General features: G+C 35.5%; 1 long non-coding RNA gene across 8 annotated transcripts; it reads left to right on the forward strand.

Annotated features, from left to right (window-relative positions):
• The first annotated feature begins 3,651 nt into the window (after positions 1-3,651).
• LOC145107568 (uncharacterized) lies at positions 3,652-7,272 on the forward strand. Of its 8 annotated transcripts, none has more exons than XR_013707983.1 (6): positions 3,655-4,675; positions 4,892-4,957; positions 5,037-5,402; positions 5,670-5,801; positions 5,879-6,276; positions 6,712-7,272. It is a non-coding gene; the product is annotated as an uncharacterized LOC145107568 (long non-coding RNA). The 8 variants fall into 8 exon arrangements; XR_013707917.1 differs by having other exon boundaries at positions 3,658-4,675; positions 4,892-5,402; positions 5,879-6,124; positions 6,219-6,276; XR_013707963.1 differs by lacking the exon at positions 6,712-7,272 and adding an exon at positions 6,405-6,682 and having other exon boundaries at positions 3,658-4,675; positions 4,892-5,402; positions 5,879-6,124; positions 6,219-6,276.
• Positions 7,273-7,501: the final 229 nt, after the last annotated feature.

A 7,501-nucleotide genomic window follows, 5' to 3' on the forward strand; every position in this document is an offset into this window, starting at 1 on the left:
GTTAATTTATTTTCATGCATGTTCCATTTCAGATCTAAAAACATGCATACAAAGAAACATGCATCTAACTCTAGGTTATAAGTAAGTTGAAATTTAAGTAGAGTGCTTTTTACGTTATGGATTAAGAGCATTGGGTATGGGCAACTGGATGTAACACCAAATTAGTGCCACCTCATCCATAACACCACCATAACACCAAGGGGGAAATGGTGTTCCACATGTTATATCATGTTAAGAGGTAGAGAAAGAAAATAGATAAAATTATTTGATTGGTTGATGAAGAAGATAGTCAATCATCTTTCTTGTTTTATCTCGTCCTCGTTACCACAAGATGCAACATAACGAGCAAAAACGAGTAGGGGGGGGGGGGGGCGGTGTTCCCCCCATCACGACGCCGTTGAGGGTGCCACATCACCCGGTTGCTTCTCGTTTTTGGCCCATACCACATCCTCTAAAGCATTGAGAGGACAGAGATGGAGCTCCTGGTGTTGGAGGTGGAAGTGGAGGATGAATAATTAACAAAGATATGAATGGATTGGCACATAGAGTATCAGTAGGAGATAATCATGAGGGAAGGTTACGCACTTTCTTCTTTGTCATCACTTTATAACGCATCATTTAGAAAATTAAAAATTGATCGATCTTGAAATTAAAACAAAAAACACCCCCTTCTTCCACGTTCCCATTTCATATGTGTACTTCAAGTCTTGAGGTTTCTCTTTGTTACAAAACTTACAATTTACAAGAACAGTGTGGAGGGTGTGGTTCTTTGTTTGAGGGTAACGTACGTTTTGCTTTTGCTAAAAGGTTGTTTTGGTGATTCGAAAATGTAGCATTTGTCAAGAGCCCTACTTTTTAGCTTGTTGCGCGGAGATAAGATGCCCTAAAGCAGGACCCATTCTTTATAGACACGTTCTATCTACAGAGCTAGCCCCTCATCGATACATGCAATTTTAGATAGAAAATTGTCTTAGCTTCAACAAACCCAAATATAGTACTCCAGCCCATTAGAAAACACAAAGCCCACATGCAAAATTAAACCAAATAGGTCGATCTAAACTAGTAAACTAAGTAAACTCTAAAGCATGATAAGATGGCAATTGAAGCCGTATTTCTTATATTAGGATCAAAAGAGTTGTTTGTTTGTTTGTTTTTTAAGAGTTAAAAAGTTTTTGATTTGCGAACCAATTTGTAGAAGAAGTGCTGGACCAAATGTCTAGAGTATGCAAAAAAATGTTTGTTGTTTAACGTCAACTGCTATATAAAACTGTTTTTTTTTACTTGAAAAAGTTTTTCAACATTAAAATTTAAATAATTTTAATTTAAATCATTTTAATTTATAATACTGAAATATAATTCATATAACCACGAAAATAATATTAAACTTGATTTGTAATTGCAATGGACAATAGTCCACAATGCCACAGATAAAGTGATGTAGCTATTGCAATTTCGTACATAATATATTATTTATTGTTTCGGTTTTTATTACAATAGGAGCACCGGTAAATAATACATTTCGGAATTTCAAATATGTATGGAAAGTTTTGAAGATCAAATTTTCAGAGTAACTATAAAAAAAAGAACATTTCGTCATACTTTTGCACATATACATTCACTCAATCAATTTAAGGAAATTTATGAACAAACTAACTATTCATATATTCATTTTAGAACAAATTATTGAAATCGTCCCTATGGTTTGGTCAAAATTACGTGTTTGGTCCTAACTTTTGTTTTGCACTCGGACCATCCTTATAGTTTGATTTTCTTACGTTTTTCGTCCCTCACACACTTTAAAAGACTATATTACCCTTCTTATTTTCTTTTTTCAATTTTTATATTATTTAATTATTTTTTATTAGCTAGAAAATGAATTAATAAATATATGGGACCACCAACACATACACTCCTTCTCCCTTCCCTTCCCTTTCCCTCAACCCCTCCCCTCCGTCAACCTCTAAACAACCACCACCGTAACCTCCAACAGCCTCCGTCAACCTCCCAACATCACCACCGAAAACCACCACCAATCAACACACCAAATAAATTGAAATTGAACCAAAAATAAGGAAAAAACCCATGTACAATCAAAACCAAATCAAACCTAAAAACCAATACGTAAACCTATATCTAAAATCAAAATCAAACTAGAAAAAAAGGTTGAATGGAGGTGTTATCGGAGGTTCCAGAAATCGTGAAATCAGAAATCATAACATGATTTTTAGCAAAAATTTCATCAAATCGGCACATTTTTAACAAGAATTTATAAAATCGTTTCATTCCATGAAAAGAAACATGATTCGAATTAAGTATTTCAACAAAAAAACATGAAAACATGATTTTTGAAACCTGCATAAATCGAGAATATGATTTCTGAAAACCTGCATCACACCTCAAATTCGTGTTCTAAGAGTCATCGGGGGCCTAGAAAAAATGAATCCAGAAATCAATTGAACCCATATACGAGCACAATCGTTGTGTCGCTCCAACGAACCTATATACGAGCACAATCGTGAGTTAGATTCTCATTGGCAACCAGATCATGCAAAGACTGATGGAGTTCTCGAAGAGGGAGAGGAAGGAGATAGAGTCGCCGAAGAGGGTAAGATCACCGACGAAGTACGGTCGCCGACGATGGAGGATTCCAGCGTCTCCATGTTTTCTGGGTATGTTTGACCATCGATTGTCTTGCCTTCTTCGGTTACTTTCTGGTTCGTTGTGTGTGGATCGGTGAGGTAAGAGGTGTGATGGTGGGATCTGGAACGAGAAAAGGAATGTGAAGTGAGAAGGGGATGAAGTAGATGAAGTGGGCCTCTAATACATAATCTTTATTTCTTTTTAAAACAAAAAATAAAACAATAACAAAATAAATAAAAGTAAAGTAAAAAATAAAATAAAAAAGGTATAACTATCTTTCTACATCGATCAGGGACCAAACGCGTAATAAAAACAAATCATAGGGATGGTCCGAGTGCAAAAAAAGTTAAGGACCAAACACGCAATTTTAACTAAACCATAGGGACGATTTCAATAATTTGTTCTTCATTTTAAAATTGATTTGTATTATGAATTTATTTGTATTGACAAAATTGCAAAAATGGTCCCTGTGGTTTGTCAATTTCTGTGGGTAAGGTCAAAAAAAAGTTTATTAGCAAAAGAGGTCCCTATTTGATGGTTTTGTTGCGGTTTTGGTCTCAACCTCGTTAAGTTTAACAGCATGACTGTTAACTTTTGGCAAATGACGGAGTTACCCCTGAGACCATTTCTGCAGTTTTATCTTTTTACCAAACTATAAGGACCAATTACGCAATTTTTCTTTTTCATATTATTGAATTATTATATATATATATATATATATATATATATATATATATATATATATATATATATATATATATATATATATTAAAATTATCCTGCCTTAGCTATACAGTAATCTTCCTCACTTTGGGCAAAACTGGTCCCGTGATTATGGGTGATGTTGCAATTCTATCTATTTTCTTTTACCTTCCAACATGCTGGTTTTTTGGCACAAATAGTCCTTCTTTTATGGTCGTCAGTCTACTTCTGGCTTTCTTTTCCGTTTTTGTTTTCTGGGCATTTTCTGCCATTTGATCGGTTTTTTGTTGCTACGTGTTTCGCGTCTGTTCTCTTCACCGTTTTCCCACCCAATCACTTTACGATTGCTGGCGTTCTTCCGGATCCTTCCCACCGCCTCTCTTACATTCCGGTTTTGAATCGGTTGGATGGATTGGAGGCGTCTTGCCATTCGTACCCTTTCTCCTTCCACCGTTCCTTCAAAGAGTCGATGTTTTCTTCGGGGCCTCCAGCACCACCCCGCCCCTCCGCTAACGACACCCACCTGCATCGCTGACCTCCGCCAGCTTCAACCACCGTCATCCCCGTCGCCGCTGCCTGGAATCCGCCAAATCGATCTACCCTCCACCACCGGTCGCCCAAATCCACTTTCCTCTGTACCCAACCGATCATCAACCATCCGAGCCCGTCGTCCCACCGGAGGAGACGAGGTCGAAGATCGCACCGCCCCCACGCCTGCTTAGCTTCATTATCGACCAAATGTGTGCGTATTCTATCATTCACCGTTCCTTCACCCTGGGTTAACACCGATCCACCGCCTTACTCTTATCTCAATGACTCCATCTATCGGTTCCTTACCCAAATGTGTTCGACTGTTTGCCCTTCATCTGCTTCGTTCTTCGCTCTTGATTTCTACCAGATTTCTTAGACAACATCCTCCAGCAACCAGAGATTAGGGTTCGATTTTCGCTTCAGCAGACATTCTCCAATCAACCACCGGTATATTTATCGCCATCCTCTGTCCTTTGTTTCTAGGGCAAATAAGCTACGTTTGGTTTCATTTTTCCCATATCTGTTTTCACCCAAATTTTTGTATCGCGACACCGAGTTCCAAATTTGCAGCTTTCGGTTAGACTTCCAGACCAGAGGTGATATCCTATTATTTTTATGTCATTATTTTGCTTCCTCTATAACATTTTTTCACATGTATTTTGAAGCACCCTACAAATATGGCTAATCCATTCAACACAACGGTTGTATCAAGGTTTCTTTGTATCCACGACTACGAATCGCCAGACTTTTGGCAATTGATTCAACCTAACGATGGTATCACGGGATAGAAAAAGACAAGCAGGTAAAAAACATCCACTGTTTCCAATTTTGATTAGTAATTTGAGATTCAATATTAAGAACACAAATTGTTTATTGTTAATTTTGCTCTTCCTTTTTTGTTAAAATAAAATCATACTTTACGCTTTCCAGTTGATATCATAAAATAATGAACTTAATAAAAAAAAGACTTAGTATGCTAAATTATATGAACTCATGTGGATATGTTTGTTTTTGACAGACTCATTACAATGAGAGGTTGGGTAGGAGGGTAGTACTGGACTCTTTCAATGTGATTTCTGGAAAGGTTATCTTTTTTTTAAAGTTTATCTTCATATAATCTTGCTTTGAGTGTATTATTTGTTTTAACGCATCACTTCCAAAAGCATTCCCAACCAAATGCCTTCTGGAACAAGTTTTTGATTAAGGGACAAAATTGAACCAAAAAATAAGGCAGGGGCAAATTTGTCCGACGGAACCCAAAAGCAACTAGGGGAAAAAGAGTACTATGCCTTCAAAGACGCAAGAGCCAAAGTGGACCCGACGAGTGAAAGTGTTGTTTTATGGAAAGATAGTCCTCCGAAGCTGAAGCGAGCATTATATCAAAAGACAAGTTTACCCTTTTAGCAAAATCATGAGAAACAACTGCATGTGGAGATAGACGATGAAGACTTCTTGCTATTGACTCCCATTTTGAGATAAATCAACCAAGTTTAGGGATATCACTCAACACGGTGGCTTTCTTATTATATGTACATAGTAACATAGCCTCATTTTAAAATCCTGTTTGAAAAATGAATAACATTTTTTAAATATCCTTTTTGTTTCATGTAAAGTAATCTTTGTAACAGACCAAAGCCAACAAACTTTTAAAGAATTTCATTTATTTCATGTAAAGTGCTATGTGGTCGTCGATATTTCTTTCATGGAGTTTTTTGTATCTCTCAAAAATTGCGTTATATTTCAACATGAGAAACTATCATTTGTTATTGACCACTTGGGGTTATTGGCTTTTGTAGCGGCGTCGTTGATTTAATCAACAAGAGCACTGGAATGCATAACTGGGAACAACCCGTTTAGCTCCAATTCTTCAAAAATATTGAATTAATTTAAACTTTTTTTTTTAAAACTTTGCATCAATGACAGTGCAGGTAATATTTATATCACTCTTATAAATTTTTTTTATCTTTTTTCATAAAGTTGTAATGATTGATTAAAAAAATTACAGGTTAAGGTGTTGGGAAAGAAGGGGAATTCGTACTCTCAGATTATCAATACAAGTTTGATCAACTCTGTGTTAAAAAATGCATGCTACTACAAAGCAATAACGAAGCATTATTGGAGGTAATACAGTAAGGGGCGAGTATGAGGACTTGAACTGCAATTAACTCTATCATGTAGCCAAGAATAATTTTACTGATTGGAGATGGAATTTGGAAAATGGGAAGTAGCACTTGCTGAGAAAAATTGAATGGTTAGTGAGGCCTTCGACTTTAAAAGAAACAGACATGTGCTTCGTTGAATTTATTTAAAGTTTAGAGTTCTTAAAAATTAATGAGTTGAAGCAGATGGAGACACGGGCAAAATGGACATTTATATGCAGAGCTCAACACGTATAAATAGCAGGTATACATGACACATGAAAATCAATTTTATTTGAATTTGATCTACTGTTTCTTTTTTTTTATTACATAAAATTAGTTGGCGTAACAATATGTTGAGAAGAGAGCTTCCAAATAGTAATAATGTAGCAGAATGTTTATTTCATGCCCAAGTGACATTGAAGAAGTCGAAGGATGATTGGGTGTAAATTTGGGAAAAGATGCGTCCACACAATTGGCAAGATGGCAACTGCATCAATAGGATTTTTTTGGCTTTTCTTGCATTTGCACTCTCTTCTCTCCTATTTGCTTATAATCTTTGTACCCAGAGATCTCTTTGATCTTTGATTTCTCTAAATTTAAATTGTAAACAGGTTGTATAAGGCAAGATTTATCTTAATGAAAATAATACAACCAGTTCTTGCTAAAGTTTGTAACCTTTTTTAAATTTGAAATGCAGGAGCTCCTGTTGTTCTTTTTAGAACAACACCCGACCTTCAATCCAAGAAAATATCTCCTTTTGCTGATAAACATTATTTGCTAAATATCCGTCTATAAATTTTCTGATGGTACGATTATCGACAAGTGTTGGAATCCTCTATCCGCAATTCAGATAATGAATGGCGAAATCGTAAATTTCCATGTGCACAATTTAAATTTGCGTTGCTTGAAGTGGGGAACCCTAAATCATACAGAATTCAGATGTTGAATGGCAAAATCGTAAATTTCCATGTGCACAATTACGATCTGCGTTGCGTGAAGTGGGGAACCCTAAATCATACAGCCAGAGGCACACGCAATATCTTAATAGGATTGTTGATTTCAAATTCAATGGAATTGCAGGAACTTGCTTTTACTTCTTCATCATTTGTATTAGATAGGTTTGAGTGTTGTTTATTCAAGTACTTCATCATTTGTATTAGATAGGTTTAAGTGTTGTTTATTCAAGTACAAGTAATATGTTATTTCTGCATTTAATTTTTAGTTAAATACAAGAAATAGCAACCTACATTCATAACTATGTCTATAATATTATACTTTAACATTGATTCCAATCCACATGCACCATTCCAAGTTTCCGACCCACAAAACACCATTTCCGACCAGCGCAACGCGCTGGAACGCATCTAGTTATATATTAATTATTTTAATTACTTTTTTCTTTTTTTGTTTTTTCTTATTGTATTATTTTTTTATTGGATTATTATATATTAATAAATATTATTTTTAATATATTAATAAATATTATT

The sequence above is a fragment of the Lactuca virosa genome, chromosome 1, assembly GCF_052849685.1.
Source record: "Lactuca virosa cultivar CGN04683 chromosome 1, Lactuca_virosa_CGN04683_v6, whole genome shotgun sequence".
NCBI lineage: Eukaryota > Viridiplantae > Streptophyta > Magnoliopsida > Asterales > Asteraceae > Lactuca > Lactuca virosa.